Here is a 22,531-nt window from a genome sequence, read left to right on the forward strand (position 1 = left end):
AAATAACAGTGTGGTCATATTATTGTTAGTGAGAACTTTTTAATGTTTTTTACATTAAATCTTAATGAAAATGTTTTCTGGTCCCAACTGTTTTCTGATCCCAAAGATAACAGTTGGAACCACTCCGATGCTGAGTTACTACCGTACACTCTCATCCAGACCGTGTTCATGTCTGCTGTCGCATTTGGACAAATGCATTCCCACCCAGAAATCTGTCCATGTATTTGATAGGACAGTTTCTCCTGCTTGTTATATTAGACATTTTTCATGTTTGATTTTTTTAAAATAAGTTCATTTGTAGCTTAATGTTCATGTGTGTTTGACTGTTGTTTTTTACTGACTACTCTGGGGTATTGAGTGTATTTTGGTAGGCCCCTGTCATCCCAGTGATTCCCAGCTTGAGGTTTCATTTCCGTGTTATCTCACGTGCATATATATTGATAAACCACATAAATACCTTTATAAACTATGCAGATAATGTGAGTTGACATGGATTGTAACAAAAGTAATTCCTATGTTGGAAATATGTGTTGGGGTGTTTAGTAAGATACCTGTTAACAATGCATAGAGCTCTGTAATTGGTATCATGTGTGAACTAGAAATTATGTAGATATGAATCTCTTAGTGTTCCTAGTTTCAATATTGATAGACTGACATTGATTTTATTGCATGTTGAATGTTTTAATGTGATTTCAATTTTTCACAAGCTCATACTCACAGGGTTTCTTAAAAATACCCCAAATAGCATGTCATGAAAGTACTACCCAAGAAATAACAATCAAGACCTAGTTTTTTTAATCACATACACCATTAAATGTTAAGATCTGGGGATAGCTAGTCTTTTTCAAGCAAAATCATTCAGCCTACTGAAAAATACAAAATAAAAAAATAATTTTGTAGTACGTCACAACAGAATACTCAGTACTGCCTGTGAAGTATTGCTAAATCTTAGTTGTTACATGTTTTACAAGTTACGTTTGAATCAGCAATCAAAGAGTCATGCATTCTTTTCCATCTAGTTCGTTTATGGCTTGACTCTGCAGGTGGTCTTGGTTTTTATTTTTACTTTTTGACTTATTTTTGGAGATCAGGGTATTTACCCTGTGACAGTTACATTCTTCTGGATATGGTGGGAGGCATCTTTGTGGTAGTGTTTAATCAGTTTTCTGTGGTAGTTTTTCATTCCCTAATAGACTGGTGTAACTTAGTCAATTATAGGCAATTTCCAATTGTATCAATTTATTGCAAGATCATGGTATCAATCATATTTGAATGCTTCAGTTTTAAGTCATTCAGCTGAACTTTGACAGCTTTTCTATATAGTCTTTTCAGCACTTGCATATTCTTTCCTCTGAGATTAATAAGAATGAGTAATTACTTCAATTTAAGAACTTTATAAAATACCAATTTTTAATTCAAAAAGGCATATAAATGCTTGTCTCATCAAGTACAGAATAATGTATATGATTTCTAAATCTCCACACGTGATTAATATAAATTCATATAACGGTCTAACGAGAACTGCAAAGAAACTTGCTTTGCTAATATAGCCCTGGGAATGCCAATTATGAAATGAAATCAAAACATTTTAACTGTTAACAGTTAAAATGCACATTTAGTTAATACAATTCACTTGTAATCTCTATATTTTGTAAATATGCAAAAACTATGGTCATGATAGTCAACTTTGAGTTCTGAAACTAAAGTGGCAGCTGTTATTTCTATGCACTTTGTTTTATAGCTTCAAAATTATCCTATAAGTACTTTATTGCTCAGTTTCCTCATCAGTAAAGTGAGGCCAAAATATTCTTTTGTGTTAGGGTTCTTAAGTATTAAGTGCCTTATCATTCAGGTGAAAGGCATGGCCTGGCTCATCACGTGGGCTTTTCTGCTTCTCCAGGAATACTGATGGTTATTCCAGCAATACTGTTAGCCAATCCGTTGGATGGGATGTTTAGTTACATAGAACAGGAATTGAACAGTAGTTGGCTACGTATTCCCAATGCTTAAAGATACGTAACTAGACACGTTTGTGGCACCTCAATACCTGCTAATATAATTAAGAAATTTGAGAAAATCTAGTAAAGTTAATCTGCAGTTGTTGTGGGTTAGGGTGAGGGAGGAACAATCATAACGGAATCAATTTAATATACAGACAATATAAAAGGAACTTAACAATGATCATGTTAGCAATTCCAGATGTTTGAGGGAGTGAAGTGTAGAATCTGATGCTGGGAATGTAAAACATGATGACAGAAAAGTCAGATATAAAATGTTTTTATCATCATGACTTACTGGCCTCATTTCTGAAGTCTTTGGTGGCAACTAAAACCATACAGGGCCAAAAACAGAGTTGTCCGGTAGAACCAACTCTAGTGACCTCACAAGAATAGTTTTCCCTAGTAATAATTGTGGTATACTTTTAACAATTTGGGATTTGTAGTTTTATCAAAAAGGCAATTTTACTTTGTGATTTATATTGGTTGTGCATATATATCACAATTTCTCCATATTTTTCACAGTTTTAACTGAGGTGGTACCAGGTTAAGAAGTGAGACCTCTTAGATGCTGAACTTTCTGTATCCACATTCTAGTCTTGTTTGTCATTTCTGTGGAGTTTTTCTTCAAAAGTGCTGGTAAGAAAGACCAGTAACACTGGTGTGCTTTTTATGTTTGCCCACTTTTATGTGCAGTCCAGTTTTGTTGTAATATTTCCAAATTTAAAAACCAGATAGGAATTCCATAAAACATTGTCAAAATTATAGTGTAATGGCCGATGATACATCATGGAAGATATAAAAAGACCTAGTTTTTGATACAGTGTTGATAAATAGGTTTTGGTGGACTACACACTGCTTTCATTATAGAATGTGATGTTACCTACACAGATTATAATCTCTACATCCAATTTTAAATTCATTTAAAGATGAAATGTTTTGGGAATGAATCCATTAATGGTGGGTGGGTAAAGGGGGGAGACAGGAGTCAGGCAGGTGGGGGAAGGATGAAAAGAGTATAAGGCTTATAAAAGGACAGGAACCACATCGATTAGGAAGTAGAATTGACTGCAGATATTCGTCTAATGACAATGTTGATTTTATTTCTAAATGCATGAGTTTTAGGGTATTGCTAATAATGCACAGACAGTGGAAGTTGGTTTTGAACACTCTTTCATTGGATGTCAGTGAATGTTGTTCAAATATTTTCAAACGTTTCTTTTTGTTCTCTTTGTCTCACAAGCATTTTCCATAAGCAAGGACCAAAGAGATTGTGACTGCAGGTAAGAGCATGAAGGCTGATACTCTGATTTTCAAACACCCCCTTGGCTGTATTGATGATGAATTAGATTCTTGTCTTATTTACTTAACGCTATGTGTATGTTTTTATTAAATCTGTTACATGGTATGTGTTGTTATTTTGAGGTTACAATTAAATCCAGGAGTTAAGTTGTCTCTTGGTAATCACCAAGACTTAAAAAAAACATCACCAGTCAAAATAATAAGTTTTTTCAGAGTTAGTGCCATTAGAAATTACACACGGAGCTTCCAGGAGGGCAGGGAGACAGGATAAGAGATGCATGGTTCATGTACTAATGGGATTTGTTTTTGTTGGTCAGACTACTATGAAATAGCTGTATGATTTGCAGAGCATATTATTAATTTGCTCTCTATTAAATACATCCTTCTGCCATCATTTTCCATCCTGATCTAAAATAGAAATTATGAATTCATTGACATCAAAGATGTCAGCTTAAAGAATGCATTTGTTGGTTGAATGACATGAAAGCAGTCAGGAGTGGAAGATGGGTACTCGTGGGCCAGCAGAGGGTCCACACGGCAGGAAGAGGATGGTCTCATTCATTTGGGGCAGTAAGCTCACCTAGGTTTTGTAGCTTGAGGATTCTTAGTGTCAGGGCCCTGGGAGTCATGTTCCATGGAGTGGCAGTGAAGTCCTTGACTTGTATATTCATCCGCAGCATATCCCTCTGTCCTCTCCCAGGTCATGAACATGGACAACAGCATTCTTGACACCTGCTGAAGTGGCTCCGTCCGTAGCGTCACCCTGATGCTGTCATGCTCCCTGCATTGGGAAGCCGACTGTGTCTGTTTCTCAGGAATAGGACTGACCTGCTGTTTGGCAAGTAATTGCCTGGAATGTTGTTAAGGACTTATCTTGTGTTCTGAATGTATCACATGATTCGCCTATTTTATTGATCCCCATTGCATTTTTAAAATCCATGTCTTAATTTACTGGTGGGAGTGAGATCTGGGTGTGTGTTAAATGTCATTGTGCAGCATGAGGATACCTTGGTCACACCCAGACAGACAACCTGACTTTCTCACAAGCCAAGTGTCTACCATGGATAATTAGGGTACCATTTTTAACAGACTTTTCTTCATTTGAATCACAAGCACACAGTTTTTAGTGTGGTCCCAAACAAGATCATTTTATGACATCTGTATCACCTGCAATAAACTATTGGCTTGTTCCGTTTTCATTGGACCTAGTAGGTATCCTCCTAGGCCAGGATTTGGAGTTGATCTCTTCCCCAATGTCCCAACATTGGACCTACTGCCCTGAACCACTTGGGTTGTGAAAGGGAGAGTCACATTCTCTCACCAACATTGGGAGACTTGGTGACGCCATCTTGAAGATTCCGTGGTTCCAGCATTTCCTTGCTATGACTGAAATTTTCTCTTGGGAATGGAGTGAAAAATGGGAGGTAACAGATTTCACTGTCACCTCTATTGCACAGGTTTTCTTTTGTTTTGGGTTTAATATAGATGCCTGAGTTCACTCAAGGTTTGAACTCTGCCTGGAGAGAACTCACTGCATGGCCCAGTCTGTCTTAATAGACCGGCTTGTCACCTAGGATGTTGAACTGGGCCACCAAGAACGAATAGGTCTCTCGACAATTTAAAGCAACTGGTGGTCATTCATCCTCCATTTCTAAATCCTAGGTGAGAAATAGTTAGCCATTGGTGGTAAAGTGGTTAATAACTTTTCTCAGCTTATGTAAGTTTATGTCGGATTTATTTTATACATGTGCCATCATTGTGGTACATGTTTTATAACTTGATGTGTATAATATTGTGGATGTATTTCCAAACCAATAAATACAACTTAGCTATAGGCTTTTCATTGGATGTAAAGTACATACCCTGTTGGGTCCATTCATTTCTCTGTTTGGGAAATGCAATTTAACCGTTTATTCATTTTTGCTGCTGTGTATAATGTTGTGATGTATATGATTCTAGCCATGCCCTTGTGATCCTGATGCTATAAAATAGATCCCTAGAAGTGGCAGTTGGAGTTCATCAATGCTGCATGCCTTTGATTTCAGTGGGTCCTGTAGAGTCGCCCTTGATCTGTTTCCAAGGCCAGCGTACAGCTGTGGTGCGAAGGCCATGCTGATTTTCCCGAGAACCTCAATGTGAGGGACAGTAATGGTCATTTAAGATTTTAGCCAATCTAATAGGTGAAAATGCTATTTTTTAATCTGTGTTTAATTTCAACACTAAATGGCCATGGATTAAATAGAGCAAATAGTGATAGATGATTTATTGCAAACAAACAATAGCCTACCTTTCCTTTTATCACAAGAGTCACCTTGGTTGTCAGAGGCCGACACTGGACCTTTTCAAAATAAGAGGCTCCTTGAATACATTCCTTTGGCTTTTTACTTTTGAAAGAATTGTGGATTTAGAGTTTCAAGAATCATACAGAGAACCCCCATATACTAATTTTGAAAATAGGTTTTTTCTGCAGTGTTGTTATCTTTCTCTCTCTTGACCTCCCTGCCTCTTACCCATACCCCCTCTGCCCTTTCTTCATTTGCCCTCATTTATTCATATTTGATGAATTATTTATTAGTAAATTGGCATCAGGTGTGATCACTTGGCGTCCCTTAGAATTCTTTCCTTTAAAGTTAAATTTTTAAATAATTACTAACTGTTCCTTTAAAGTTAAATTTTTAAATAATTACTAACTGTTCCATTGGGAGATCATTTGAAGGTGTGCACTGTTCTGTTTGTCACTAATCTTTGGCACCATGGTTTTAGGAGTTGTGGGTGCATGTTAGATTTATTGATGATATTTTGAAATCTGATATTGATGTGACAGGAGTTGGTGTTCTGCCATAAGCAGGAGCTGCTGTACTTTGGCTTGTGAAGGATGAATGAGTTGGTGACCCCTAGGACAAGCGGGGACAGGCTCATCTGATGGGTTTAATGCAGTTTTATGTTTAAACTATGGCATGGAATGTGAGGGGCACTTAGAAATACTTAAGAGGTGGAGAATGGAGTACATTCTGGTGACAGAGGGACAAGAGAGTGTTGAGGGTGACATGTCCCAGCTTGGGGATGGAGCAGTGCTGTCGCTGCTGTGGCCAGGTGCTCAGTGGTTTACTGAGCTGTCGGTGAGGCATGGCGGGAGGTTGGGTTCAGATTCACTCCATAGTCTACGTAGATGGTACCTTAGCAGTGTTTTTCCTACTTTTATTTCTTTTTAAATTTTACTTACTAATTTTTAGAGAGAAGGGAGGGGAGGCAAAATGAGTGGGAGAGACATTGATCAATTGCCTGTCTCACACCATTACCTGTGGACCTGGCTTACCACCCAGGCATGTGCCCTCCCCAGGAATTGAACTTAACACCCTTTTGTTTTGCAGGGTGATAACCAACCAACTGAGCCACTCCAGTTAGGGGTTGTTTGTTATTTCTTTGTTAAGTTTTCATAACTGAAGAATAATTTGCACAACAGTGGAGGGTTTTTGGGGGGAGGTGGTAAATGGTTTAGCTAGGAGAGAGAGCAATAAGTTAATTCCAAAGCAGAGCTTTATCGTTGGGTGAAAATTCTGCTTCTGTGTGTATTTTCACAGTTGGAACATTCTCTGCTGCCCACTTCATCATACAGGGTCATGTAAATCCTGGTAGCTTTCCTTAAAATTTTCCAGAAGACAATTAAACTCTAGAATTCAGATACCACTTATTATGAAGAATTATAGGCCCTTACACAGGCTTCTCCTCCTATAATATCCCATTTACCATTTTTCAAGGTAGAGTTCTCACTCAGTGGTGCGGCAAAAGTCATTGCCCTGTATACTGGGTGTATTGCATTCACAGTTAACATGACAGCTGCTATGGGGTTGAAAATTTCCAAATTTCGATTTCTACAGCACTCAAGTTTTCTCTATTTTTATCTACTAACACAAGTAAGGCAGGACAAAAATCACTGCTGATAGATTAGCCAAACTGGAATTAAGGAGGCAAGTGACATGACAGTTTCAATAGTCGGAGCAAAGGTGTTGTGCTGGGTTGCTGGACATGGAGGTGTGGAGAAGTACTGAGATGTAGGATATGTTTTGAGTTTTTCAAGTGTTGTGATTCCTGTTTCATAGAGTATTGGGTGCTAGAGGGTAAAATGAGAGCAGGATTCAGATAGGATGGTGATGGTCCCTCAGCCGCTGAGTCAGTGGTGTTACCACCATGGACTAGGCTGGAGAATGTTGGGTTTCTCCAAAGGCAAGCTAAGAAGGAGCTCTGTTTTGCCAGTTAGATATTTATATTAAACCCATGGATTAAGATGTTGACTTTAGAGGTAGAAATAGGGTTGTGGGCTAATGGGTGGAGATTGGGGGTGGAGATATTATTTTGGATTGTTCAGCACACAGCTGTTACTTGCGTCCATTAGAGAGAATGAGATCTAAAGATGATGTGGGGGGAGGAACAGGCTCATCTGAGGAAAGTGCCTTGGATACTCAAGTATTGAGATCTTGAGGAAGGTCTATGAAAGGAGATGGTCAGAAGGGTTCAGAGTCATTGAGGGAAAACCAAAGGATTAGCTGGTTTTGACATGGCATTCATTGAAAGACACAGTTAAGTTTGGAAATAGAGTATCATTGACGTTGAGTAAAAATGCTGGGCAATGGGGGAAGGAATTGATTGAGTTTTGTATGGGCTAGAAAAAAACCAGAGGATCCCTTTGGAGTTCATGGTTTGACCTGTAGTGCTACCCTTGTCAGCCCAGCACAGATGCGCACTGATACCCAGTCAGTTGCTTGCATGAGGAATAAACAAAATGGAGATACCCCCTGGTCATACAGGTGGAGATCCTGGGTAGCTTTAATCATCACAGGAACAGGGAACAGAGCTGGCTGTCTTCCTTCCAACTCTTCATTCTTCTCATAATAACCTTAACCTTGGTGTTACCACTTACTTTGGGTCTGTGTGCCCCTGTGTTCATTGGCCACAGCGGGACCTCTCACAAAGGCAAGGTCACTGGGGTGTCCCAGAGATACTGAGTTTGGGCAGATGTGGAGCAAAGACTGTTGAAGAATGGGGTGGGTGATGGGCCAGATGAAAGGAAAAGGAACCACCTAGTCATCAACAAGTGGAAACGCAGTGAAGGAAGGTCAGTCCTGGGAATCAAGGAGCAGAGCAAGATGGAACAAACGGGAGGTAGAATTTGGAAGGAGAGAGGGCCAGGCTGAAGCTCCATTTTAGTGACTAGTTCTAGGTCAAGGAAACAACATGGAAGCCGATCTTTCTCACTTGTGTCTGGGATATTTCCAGAAATGTAGTAATCTTACACTGCCCTTCCCCAACCAGTATTTTAGAAATGATCCCAGAAATTTCCCTGTGGAAATTGCCAGCATTTGGTTCACTTTTTTAGTTAAACTCACTGGATGACACTGGTGAATAAGATTGATTATACAGAGGTTTCAGCTGTGCAATTCTCTGATACATCAAGTGTAGGTTACATGGCGTGCCCACCTCCATGTAGTTGATAACAGGCTTTGTGCCCCTAACATTTCAGTTGGCAAATTTTGTTTTGTTTTCGTGTCTGTTGAATGGACTGGAAATAATGAGCTTTGACAAGGACATTTTCCCATTTGTATTTAACTCTCCATTACCTTGCAGAGCCTAGTATGTCACTGATGCTGTTTTATAACCACATTTACTAAACTGTGTTTAGAACATTAGTAAATGTGAGGTTTTGATGAATTAGCTAGTCAAGGTCAAGCAAAGAAAAGTTTATGGCGACCCAGCACGAGATCGCTGTGTGAAGGTCACGGTCAGAATTCACGAACTCACAGGTTCTGTGGACTCTGCTGAGCTGGGATGTGCAGATAGAGACTGTAGTATCGGGGAATGGACTGTCTGCTGTGTTAGACTTCACGGAGTTACGCATGCCCCTTGGTCATTGTGGAGGTGGTCAAGTTCACCCCTGGATGCCTTTCCTGTCATCCTGGTGGGTACCAGCAGAGTCCCTTTCTTCAATCCAGAGAGGAAGCTTTACGAGGGTGGACATGTTCCTCGGGTTACAGTATGCTCACCACTATTTCTAGAATTAACCCTGTAAGAGTTAGGCTGATGAGTAAGACATTAAATGGCACCATATAGTCACTAATGTCTTGTAATCATGAGGTGGAACTATGTAGTACATTCTCTGTGGCTGATTTCATTGAGACCATTCTGTGCCCCCATAAATACTGTATTCATGTTGCTACCTTTAATCTTGGTAGCTTTTCCAAATTCTTCTTTTGTGTGTTTGTATGTTGTACTAATATGGTGAGTATGAGTATTTCCCAAAAAGGATGACAGTTACCATGAACCCTGTTACCCAGGTCACCTGTTTAGTGTTACTTTTAGGTTTGGAAAGTCTAGAATAGTAGGATTATCAATTTTATGGAGATTGTGAAGAGGTTAAAAAAAAATCCCTTATCAGCAGGGGGCTTTCCAAGGTGTCAACGAGTGTTCATTTCTAGGATATTGAAATATTAGGTGAATGGGATGTATGCCTCCTTCTGTTCTTCCTTCTGGCTTTTAATTGGTTCTTGGCTAGTTGAAGATTTCTTCTGACTCGATTACGTATAGAAAAGTCCCAGTGCTGGTTGAATTTGGGAATAGTGATAGATGCCACATGAGCCCTGGTGACTCGTGATTGTTTTCATTCATAATATTCTGCAACATGCCCAGCACACCTCATCACTTAGTGGGAAAAGTGCCACTGTGCAGTGAGCCTTCAAACAGATCCAGGACAAAATGGGACATTGGGGATGAAGCTGTTGATCAGTACTGATATCTGAGTCTCAGGAATAGTTGAATGCTTGTTGCTTAGTCTTCCCACGTGACATTCTTCAGTGTTGCATATACATCTTGTCCTTAACACACTTCGCAACATTCATTCATTTGGTGTGTGTATTCTGTCTCCTTTTCCCAAACTAGATATAACGAGCTCCTACTTGACAGGGACATTGTGTTCTATTGCCTCATTTTATGCTGTGATGTCAGGAAGTAAGAATTTCATTAGAGTTTGTTAAACACATTTATGAAGGAGTGAGAGGTCAAAAATCATGAGAGAATACATAGCAATAAAGGAGTCACAGAATTATTCAGATGCACCTGTGACGCTCTGAGTAATTCTACAGTCTCTCATGTTTGACAGTGTTGAAAGAACATAAAATTTAGTGACTTTTCCTCTGAAACATAACTTGTAGATATTCTGTCATAAAGTAATCTATTTAATAGTAATCAGTGTAAAAGTATAGAAATATCTGAATTTGGTAGATTAGAAAAGGACCACCCTCAGGGACCTCCCTCTCTGCTCTCTCACATGTGACGATGTATAATTCTCTCTTTACTTGGCCCCCCTCATTGCTAATAACCCTTTTGGATTTGAGCAGGGAAGGGCAGTAAGGGTTTGGGTCTGTGTATTCATTGGGCTTAGAAAACACTTTTTGTTGTCCATGGAAATAAAAGGGCTGAATTGTTCCAGTTGCTACTACTTTCATGTAATAGTGGTTAAGAAATTTGTGTTCCCCAAATTTTACTCCCAGCTTCATTGAGGGATGAGTGACAAGTAAAGTTGTATGATATTATAGTATAAAATTGTACATATATGAAGCAATATTAAATTTGTATGCTGTATGTAAATAATGTGACAGGATCCCCCCCCATCAAGTTCATGAAAACATCCATTGCCTCACACTTGGCCTTCCTCTTGGGTGAGAACAACTGTCAGTGTTAGTTACAATGCATCATTGCCAACCCCAGTCCCCTTGGTGTATGTTAGAATAGATCCTCAGGCGCACGTCTTGCAACTGAGCCTCAACCCGTCCCTGTTTTCCCCTCCCCAAGGCCCTGGCAGATACTTTTCTACAAGTTTGACTCTTTGAAAAAATATTTCCTGTGTACGTGATGGCAGACTGTGTTTGATTTGTTCCGTTTGGCCTGTTTCACCTGGCAGAATGTCTTCCAGGTTCATCTTCCCACAAATGATAACAGTTTTTATTGTAACAGTTTTTTTCATGTGTGTGTCCGTGTTTTCTTTACCCATTCATCTGTTGGTGGGCACTTTGTTTTTGTTCTTCCACCTCGGTGGCTGTGAACACAGCTGCACATGTATTTTTTTTGGACCATTTTGTTTCTTTTGGGGGGAAATTTCAGTTGTTTCCGTAGTGGTTGCACCAATTTACATTCTCACCAACAGTGTTCAAGGGGTTTCTTTCCTCTGCATTCTCACTAGCATTTGTTGTTTACTTTTATGAGTTTTTAGTTACTTAAAGATTTTACTTTTTTTTTGAGTGAGGGGAAGGAGGGAGAAAAGGAGGGAAAAGATAACAGTGAGAGAGAAACTTGGATTAGTTGTCTCTCACATGCCACCAACCAGGTAGGTACCTGGCCTACAACCCAGGCACCAGGCATGTGTCTTGAGTAGGAATCAAACCAGCCAACTTGGCAATTTGGAGGATGGCATGGAATGAACTGAGCCTCACCACTCAGGGCGTCTTTGATAAGACACCCTGGCAGGTGTCACATGTTAAATCATTATGCTCTTGATTTGTATTGCCCTCGTGATTACTGATTTTGAGCAACTTTAGAAGTACCTGCTGGCCATATGTATGTCTTTGAAAAAATGTCCGCCTAGAGCCTTGGTTGTTTTCCAGTTTTAAATTAGTTTGTTTTTGTTGTCCATATTAAGTTGGGTTCCTTTTATGTTTTGGATTCTCACCTTTTGTCAGAAATGTTGTTTACAGATCCTTTTATTGTATAGGTTGCAGTTTTCAATTTTCTTTTCACCCCAAAGAGAAAAACAGTTTTAATTCATGGACTCTGTAGACCATCACTTGAAATGAGGCAGTTTCTTAAAAGTCCGGGACTCATGATTTTCTTTTCTGAGTAGCAGCTTTTTAGTTTAATGTCATTTCCTTTGTTGAGTTTTGCTTTTGGTGTGAAATCCAAAAGGTCATTCCCAAGATCAATGTCAAGAGTTCAATCTCTATTTTTCTTCTTTGAGTTCTAATGATTTCAGGTCTTACATTGAAGTGTTTAATTCATTTTGAGTTGGTTTTTGTCTATGGTGTAAAATAGGAGGCCAGTCACATTCTTTTAAATGTGGCTGTCCATTGTTCCCGACACCATTGACTGAAGACTCTATCTTTCCCAGTTAGGTATTGTTGACTCCTTTGTTGAGAATACATTGATCATATTTGCATGAGTTTATTGTTCACCCCATGCTGTTCCATTGATCTAGGTGTCTGTTCATGCCAGTACCATACTGCTTTGATTATTATAGCTTGACAATACAGTTTGAAATCAGGAGGCATGATGCCTCTGATGCAGTTTTTTTCTCAAGATGGCTTAAATTATCTAGGCCCTTTTGAGGTCTCAACAAATTTCAGGATTTTTTTCCCCCTATTTGAAAACCGCTATGGAAATTTTGATAGAAATCACATTGAAAATATGTACCATTTTGGGTTAGGATTTATTCTTCTAGGCCACAAGCACAGAAGAGCAAAGATATTTGTCCTCCTTAGTTAAATGTATTTCTAAGATTTTATTCTTTTTGATGCTGTTGTCATTGAAGTTTTCTCAATTTATGGCACAGAAACAACTGACTTACATATACTGATTTTATATTCCAGAGGTTCAGTTATTCCTAAATTTTCTGGTAGAGTCTGAGGTTTCCTGTATACAGACATGTACCACATAACAACAACTCAGTCAGTATGCCACCACGTCCAGGATGGTGGTCCTATAAGATTATAGTGGAGCTGAAAAGTTCCTGTTGCCTAGTGCTGACATTGCTGTCACTGTGTCATCATGTGGCACATAACTCGTGTTCGTGGTGATGCTGATATAAAGAAACCTCCTGCACTGCAATTCTCTCAAGTACAGCAATACAATTACAGAAGTAGGCTGTGCCACTGAGGGTCTCAGCTTTTCACCACAAACGTGACGTGAGGTTGGGTTACAGCCCTAGATCTATACCCACTTTGTTGAGAATTAATTACAAATTGTATTTTGTCAAGTGCTTGTTCTGCATGTATTCAGGCGACTGTGTTATTTTAACTTTTTGTTCCTGTGGTGTGTCACACTGATTGATTTATACATGTGAAATTACCTGTCACCCATACGTTGAGTAACTTTCACTTTACCATGATGTGCGTGGGATCTTTTGAACGGATTGTTGAATTAGGTTACTATCATTTCATTGAGGTTTTGCGCTGCTGTTGATTAGGGATATTGGCCTGTAATTTTCTTTCCTTGTGGTGTCCTCACCTGGATTTTGTATCGGGATGAGGCTGGCCTTACAAAATGAGTTTGGAAGTGTTCTGTTCTCTTCTGCTTTTGGAATAGTGTGAGATAGATCGGTATGAATTGTGAAGAATTTAGCAGTGAAAGTGTGTTCCCAGATTTTTCTGTGTGGGGTGGTTTTTGATTTCTGCTTCATTGTCCCTTTTGTAGTAATCAGTCTAGTCTGATTTTGTATTTTTTCGTTTTTCAGTCTTGGTAGGTTGTATGTAGGAATTTACCTGTTTACCTAGACTGTGACATTTGTTAGTGTGTAGTTGTTTCCAGTATAGTGTGTACCTCAAAGCAATCTTTCATTCCACAAGGTACCACACATGCAAGGGTGGTTCCATAAGATTATATACAGTAGAGCTGAAAAGTTCCTATTGCCTTCCGACCTAGTAGCCATCAGAAGGTTGTAGCACAACACATCACTGTTTTAAAGGTGGTCTTTCAGCTTCTGTTGCCCTCAAAAACTTTATACCTCTCCTAATTCTGAACATTTACTTCTCAAGGTAGAGTGATACTGGTTAGCGCCTTCTCTTTCAGCACTTGGAATACATTGTGTCCCACTGCCTGCTCTCCTGCAATGCTTCTGCTGAAAAATCTGCTGCTGGTCTTAACAAGTTGCTTTTCCTTGCTGCTTTTCAAAATTCTCTTCTAATCTTCAACTTTTGACTGTTCAATTGTATCAATAATATGTCTTTGTGTGGGTCTCTTTGGATTCCTCTTCTTCGGTATCCTTTGGCATTCCTGGGTGTTGAATGCCTTATTATGGAAGTTTGTAGCCATCATGTATATAAATAATCCTTGTGAATAAATTATAAATAAAGAATGAGTAATTTCTCTATCTTCTCCTTCTTGGGCCTCTGTGATGTGTACTTTGGTCCGTCTGGTGTTGCTCTGTGAATTCTTTCAGCTTCCTTCACTTTGCGATCTGTTTTTCCTTGGCTGCTGTGATGAATGTCGCTATCCTAGTTTTGCCAGTGCTTTCTTCTGCTTTGCCTGCTCTGCTGCTGAAGCCCTCTATCAACTGTTTCCATCCAGTTACTGTGTCCTGTGGTTTGTTTTTGGCAATTAAAAATTCAGCCTCTGTGTACAAATTTACATTTTGTTTTGCATTGCTTGTATGACCTCCGCGATCATCTTGACGAAAGTTGTTTTAAACTCTTGGTAAGTCACTTACCTCCATTCTATTAAGATCTGTTTTCTGGATGTTGGGGTTTTGTTCGGAACACATTTCTTTGTTTTTTAATTTTCCTTCACTCTCTGTCTCTATGTATTAGATAACAAAGCCTCCCCTCCAGTCTTCACAGAATGGTCTTTTGTAGGAGGTGAAGCCTGTGCATCAGCCCCACCCACGCTCCTGGTTGGCTCTGAAACTTTGGTGACTGTCCCAGCCTTCTTTATTCTCAGTGGCTCCCAGTATTAGTGGGAACATCAAGACTTGCCAGTGTCCCAAAGGGGAGATTCATAGTCATCACCTATAGAAAGGCCAGATAGAAGCTGTTCCTTGGGCAGCAGCTGGGAAAGTGTATGGTTGACTCCCTTCCAAGGGAGAAGGTGGGAGATGGATATTTTGCCTGCTACTCTGTGGTGGGCCCAGGTGGAGAGCAACAGAGGGGTCAGAGGTGGTGGGGGGATGGCATGCTCTTGTGCCTGTTAAGAACTATTTCTTTGTTCCCACCAGTCTTGTGGCACTTGTGGATGCAAGCCCACCTGGCTGTGTAAGTCAGATCATCTAAGGCCTTTCAGGGGGCTGCCGGAAAAGCTGGGGTGCCAGATGATTGTTGAAGTTCCTTCCAGGAAAACCCCAGTAAGTTGGTTTTATTATTGGAGTGGGCAGAGGGGCACGGGGAGACATCTCTTCCTCCTTCCCAGCTCTCCAGAGTAAGTGGCAATGGGCCCTAGTGCCCACTCAGATAGACAGCTGGCCTCTGATAGCAGCTTTCCTTTAAAGAAATTATTGTTGAGAGAGAGTAGAGGGAGAGAGAGATAGAAACATCGATCGGTGGCATACCTGGCCTACAACCCAGGCATATGCCCCAACCGGAAATGGGGACCTTTCAGGTTTGCAGGAGAATGCTCAACCCATTGAACCCCACTGCCCGGCCAAGGCAGCAGCTTTTAAAGTTAGCAGATAAAGTTCTTCCAGGGCAAGACTTGAGGTGGGCCATTGTGCGTACTCCTCTGTGCTGACCCCCTGGATGACAGCCTTGGGGAGCACTTGGCTTGCCTGTTGGAAATGGCTGCTTTGTTTCCTGTACTGTTGCAAGTCTTGTGGGCACAGCTTCATTGGCTTTGAAGGCGTGGGGTTTTGCAAACCCAGCTCTGTAGTTGTTGTCCCCAAAGTTGGGGTGCTTGGTTGGCATCCAAGCCCTTCACTTCTCAGGGAGAAGCTAGACGATAGGTTCCCTCCTAAATGTGTGATTCTGAGCTGAGGGTGGGATTTGTGGTAAGTGTGTGTCTTAGCCTTTTCTTAAATTGTTTTGATAAATACTTTAATAATTTTTTGAATATTTTTTAGAGGGAGGGAAAGGGAGGCAGACAGGGAGAGAAACATTGATTGATTTACCTGCCTTTTGCCCTAATGGGACCAAACCCACAACCCAGGCATGTGTCTAGACCAGGAATTGAGCCGGTGACTTTTCGTTTTCGATTTGTGAGACAATGCCCAACCCCCTGAGCCATACTGGTCAGGGTTTGATAAACATTTTTTAAAATATATAACAACTTTCTCATTAGTCCAATGTGTAGCAATCCCTGAGCTGAGTTATGCTTCTCTTCCAGAGGAACCTGCTCCCGTGGAGTTGAAAATCTGGGAGGGCAGAATGAAGGGAGCTGAGGGGCTTCCTGGGTCACCGTCTTGGTTGACTCCTGATTCCTAATGTTGTGATTTTTTTTTGTATGTGAAAATTCTTATATTCTGAAGTGTTTTCTCCCATAATATTGTAATCTTTCGAGTTTTCTTTTCTTGGTCTTGGGTCAGATGTCCCACTTCAATGGCAGTAAGATTTTCTGTCAGATCCCTTTCTGGGGTGTGGAACCATTATTCCGAGATTGCATTTTAGTCTGGCGTTGACTTGACTATTTCAAGTCAGGATTGCTTCACTTTGAAAGAGAGAGAACTGAGTTAAGAACATGGAATTGTGGCAACTAAGAGGAATGCTAATTAGTTATACACACTTCATTAGCTACCTAGATACACAAGTCCTTCATGGATTTTTTTCTTTGAAAATACTTATTTTGAATGAATTTCTAATTGCTATTTCATATTTTTTAATCTATTGAATGGTTTTAAATCTTGGAAACTTAGTTTGGGGCCTAGTATACGATTTGTCTTGATAACTGTATCATAGGCACTTAAAATTTAGGTGTATTTATTCTATGTTGTTTGGCTATAGTGTTTTTTAAGTGCCCATTAGGTTGAGATGGTTGATAGTGTGGTTTGTAACTTGTAAATTGTCTCCTATAAATTACTGAAAGACTAGAAATTAAAATCACCCACCTATGATTGTAGATTTACCTTTATTGTGTCAGATCCACTTCATGTCACCTAAATATTCATTATTACATCTTTCTTGTATCGGGACCCTGATGGATTATGAAATGTCTCTATCGCTGATATTCCGCTGTCTTGTAGTTTATCTGAAATTGATACAGTCCCTGTAGCCTCCCTGTACTTAACTAACTGTGTGTATAGTGTATAGTCAGTTAATTTTTTCCTTTCAACCTGTATCTTTTTGTATGAAGTCTTATAGACAGCATATATTTGGGATATGTTTTAACCTTTAAGAGCTGGCATGTTCATTCAGTTATGTTTAATACAATTACTGAAAAGTTGGATTAAGTGTACTATTTTTTATAGTTTTCTTATGTCATCATTTCCAATGTCTTTGTTTTGTTGTTTTTTTTTCTGCCTTCTAGTTAATTGTACAATTTTTTTTATCTTTACCTTTCTAAGTCTACCTCTTTGCATTTTGGTGGGGGTTCTAGTGATGAAAATATTCATATTTAGTTTATGTTTTAAGACTAAAGACTGTATCACTAAGTGTAAGAATCTTTGAACTATGTATATCCATTTTCCCACTCTACCCCATTTGATGATAGAATTGCCATATACAGGGGTGGGGCAGAAGTAGGTGCGCAGTCATCGTGGGTATGAGGCAGTTGTTAAAGTTACCATAATAATCCTGTGCGGTTTTCCATATGGATGACTAAACCTACCCTGTGCCCCCCATCCTGTGTATCATATCTATATATACTATACGTAGGGGTTTTTTGCAGCCAGTGGTATAATTGTTTCAAGTACCTATTATTTTAAAGAATTTAAGGTGGAAAAGTATTTCGCAGGTACTTAAAATACTAATGAGTTTCATTGCTGTTCATCCTATTCTGAAGATACATGTTTCCTCCTGGTAATGATTGTTTGTCTTCCCGGAGGACTTTTATGCACCAGGATGACTAATGGTAATGGTTCTTAATTTCCCTTTATCTGATAGTGTCTTTTTTATTGAGGGGTGGTGTTACTGAACACAGAACTGTGGTTTGCCTTCTTTCTTCCCTACTTTTACTTCCAAGATAATGTCCCATGGTTTTCCACTCTTTATTGAATCTAACCATTTATTTCTTTGATTAGTTGGTATACAAAATAGCGGAAAGAAGTTTTAGTTAGCTGAACCAGATTCCATAGAGGCTTTAAGAAAGCAGTTATGAAGAAGTCAAAGGCTTGTTTTATGTCTTGCTCTGTGTGTCTGTTTCACAGTTTTGATAAAATGGGCTCCTTTGACAGGGAATTGTTTATATTCTTGTCTTCCCCCAAGAGATATACAGAAATAACCATCACATGTTTTTAGGTGGCTAGTTTAGCTTTTATGGGCATTTATAGTAAACAGTAAGTGTAATTACAGAGGTAATGGTACAGAGAAAAGACACTTTAGAAATATGATGTGAGTTAATGATAGTAATAACATTTCATTTATTTGACAACACTGCCATTATTTTCAAAGCATAGGGATGGGGGAATCTTAGGCGAATGTGCTGTGTTGTGAATATTTCCCGTGAGTCACACAGAATCGATCCAGCTCTTGAAATAGCATGTTTTTATTTTGTTACAAGCACCTAGTTTTACTGACGACCTCTGAATTTTGGGCAGATGCATGTAGTCTTTTATAATTGTATCTGTGTGGTTTGAAAGGTGTGTTATTCCACTGTGACATGACTTCTGCGTGTGGCAGTGTCTCTCTAATGTGCACCATCACCGAGACATCTGCTGTCCTATAATCTTAGAAACCCAGAAACAGTCTTCCACTGTACGTGTCAGATATCTGTCAGGGGAGACAGAAGCACTCAGTTCTGAGAAAGTTAACTTTTCTCTTCCATCTGTCAGTTTGCCTTCATATTGTGTGTGTGTATCTCTACCTGTCCACCACCAACTTATCCATCCATCATTCATCGTATGACCCATTTGTCTATTCATCGCTTCTGCTGTTAGACATGCACGTGAAAGGAGGGTGACAATGGCAAAACAAGGGCTTTGCCCCACAGTGGTGGCAGTGGTCTCTGGGTTCATGATGAATGGAAGGGAGGGGTAAAGGGGATAGTGAGGACTCTGGACCCCTCTCTCAGCACAAACTCTGTTCTTATTAGTATAGCTGAATTGATAAAAATAGATCTGCCTCCATTTTATGTCAGCCTCATGAGAAAATTTGGATTAAATACGAAGATGGTGCATTTTCAGTCCTGCTAGATTCTGTATTTAAAACTTGTTTTTACTGGCATATAATTATATCTCCACAGCCTGTTAGACTAGACCATGGATTGGCAGACCTTTCCAGTGAAGGGCCAGATGACAGGCAGTCCCAGTCTTTCCGAATTTGTGATCTGTGTTATAGCTGGTGTGCTCTGCTCTTACTGTGTGGAAGCTGCCACACACAGTGTGCATTGGGATGAGTCTGACTGTGTGTGTTTCAGTAAAACTTAATTACAACACACGCTATGGGCGTGAAACCTACCAGTCCCTGAACCCTAGAGCACTGGCTGAAAGAGAAATTAACTCAGTCACGTGGTAAAAATATCTGAGTCTCATTTCCCCATATTATTTTTATGAAGATTCATTATAGCTCCTTACTTTCTTTCATAAGAGAATGCTATAAATGAGTACTAGTAGCCAGCGTAACCTAAGTCATGTAAAATCATACCGTGTAAGTGATTGGGGTGATACGAGCCCTCTCCAGTTATAACCACTAGATGGTAACATTTCTGCCACCTTCCAACCTGTAAGGTGCCCAAGTTAATTCCCAAAATCCTGCCTCTCCTTTTTTCCTAGGCCACAGTTTCAATCGAAAGGTTCTCTCTCCACCTTTTTGCCGCTGTCCACTCTCCTTGGGCACCGACTTCGGTCTGCCTGGACTTCATCTGAGCTTTTGCCATTGGTTCAGCATCTCAGAATAGGATTGGTTTATTCTTCTAAGGGTGTAATTTAACCTCATTTATCAAAATTTAAGAGTCAACAATACAGGTGTGAGAAAAACTAGGTTCATAGTTGTGAGTATACAAAACACTGAGTTTATTCTTGCATTGTTATTTATTAATGTAGTATTTTCCACTTGAAGAACTATAACAGTAACCTACTTCAATTCGCTCTTGTATATATGAACATAGCCAATTGACACAATCTTTAAGTAAACTAATTTCCACAATGGCTCTTGTTTGTTGGTTAGCTGCATTGGTGGGTTCAGTGGAGAGAAAGAATCTACAACACAACAACAGAAAGTTAAATTGGGGCTACCCTGTATTTTATAGTCTATTAAAAATATATATGTATGGTTCCTTGAAACTCTTTGACAAATTTAGTGTTAATAGTCTGTGAAAGGCTAACTCAAATTAATTTTAAAAAATAAAAGCATCCCAGTCTAAAATCAGGAAAGCCCATATATATGAATTCTTAACAGGAAAGTAATGTGCATGGCCAAGAGCACATAGAATAATTATCATGAAAAATACGAATTAAATGTGTGTACACTCTCACACAGTAAAACAAATCAACAGTTTGCCTTTTTCACCTATCAGATTAAGAGGTACAATAAGTGGAGAATTTTGGACTCCTTATACATGAAAAATCTTTGCACAAGAAAGTGAAAGATACGTATTAGATGGAAATCAGCACATTTTGACTAACAATTTTAGTTTTTTAGAAATTTACCTAGAAGATGTCATAGGTAGTTTTCAAAGATGTTTGTAAACCCAAGAGTCCTCGTTGCAGCCTTAGTTATACTTGTAAAATTAGAAGTATCGTGTTATCAAGTCCTAATGCTTGGGGTATTTGTGATCCATTTAGCCAATTGGGTTGTGTTTAATTATATATAGTAATGTATGTTCCAATTAATTGTTATGAAAATCTAGGTTTTTTGAAAAGTTCATTTTTTCACCAGTTACTGGATTACTAACTCTGTTTTAGGCATTAATACTGTATTTCATGTGAAATGATCTATGTTTGTGCTTCAGATATGGTCAATAAACTAATTTTATGGGAAGAATATAAAAAATGATAGTGAGTTCTGACCATTATTTGATGGGTTCATTTGTGTGGGTGTTGTGTTGTGCATGGTTTCAAATACATGTATTTTAGTTCTGTGTGGCACTTGATGAATTTTTAGGATACGTAGCACACACTGAGAGATAAACACTTTTTCATGGATTATCTCATTTGATATTAACAGTAACCGTGCCAGGGTGGCTCTTCCTTTTTTAAACAATAAATAGAGGCCATTTTGAGGTTGAGTTTGATTATGTAATTCATCTGATTCTTCACAGCTTATTTAAAAACCCGCATAGTTTCACCACCTTTGAGAGGTAACAATTAAAAATACTTCTAGTTTGCTAAATTAATGGAGCACTAATTTTGGGGGACTAATGCACATGTCTGAGGTGTCATAGTTATTCTCCCTTTGACTTAGGATCATTCTTGAGACTTCTCAGTATAATTCCTCAGGTTAAAATGTGTAAGTATTGAGATAGGAAAGAGGCATGAAGAGGACACTGATTTGTGGGAAAATTTGTGGTATCAACCTGCAAAGATAACCTCCAGAAATACAGGGCGCCCATGCTTAGGATACAGGCCACTGTGCTTCTCAGCAGGAACCACATCACAGAGCACTGGAGTGCTGTGGAAAAACAGATCAAAGTTAAGAGAAATGGCCAATTAGGGGGGTGTCACTGAATGGAAAGGACCGACCTTGAAACAAGACCAGTGCCAGTCAATACCCAGACACGTGCTGAAGACCGCAGGGAAAAGTCCATGAGGATCTCAGTGAACAGGAAATCCATAAACAATGTAAATGTGAATATCAGAATCTATTAGGATATTGTTTCTAATTGTAATTTATGATGGCATGGTCTGGATTCTAAACTATCTACCTACCCGCTTTGAATGTCTTCCACTGTGAGTTCATTTCCCCCAGTTTCAGTTCTCTCAACTGATTCTAACAGTTTCTAAACATAACACCTTGTGTCTTACAAAGTACAATGAATAATTATGATCTAGCAGCTGAAACATTGGTCAAAATAATAACAAGCAGGGAATTTAGGACATAAGTTTTTGAGTCTGACACAACAGTGGCTAAAACGTGTTTAGAAACTTGACTGGTGTATAACGTAAGGTGTGCTGTGCTCTTCTAACCTCTCCCTTTTATTTCCTGGTGTTCGGAGGTACACGGAGTATACAAGACACTCACATCTGAGCTCTGGAATGTTGACAATCCTGGAGGAGGAAGATGAGAACAGGAAACAGCAGCGAAGTAAGGCTGAAGTCTGTCACAGAGGCATGAGGGACACCCTGCTGACTTTGACTCAGATAGAATTTGGCTGTGTATCTCTACAAGGACAAGGCAACCATTAATGGTGGTAAGATGTTTATAATGTGGTTAAACTAATATGTGAATGAATGAATGAAT

This window comes from Artibeus jamaicensis, unplaced genomic scaffold (assembly GCF_021234435.1).
Source record: "Artibeus jamaicensis isolate MK-2021 breed Jamaican fruit bat unplaced genomic scaffold, CSHL_Jam_final scaffold_612, whole genome shotgun sequence".
Classification (NCBI taxonomy): domain Eukaryota; kingdom Metazoa; phylum Chordata; class Mammalia; order Chiroptera; family Phyllostomidae; genus Artibeus; species Artibeus jamaicensis.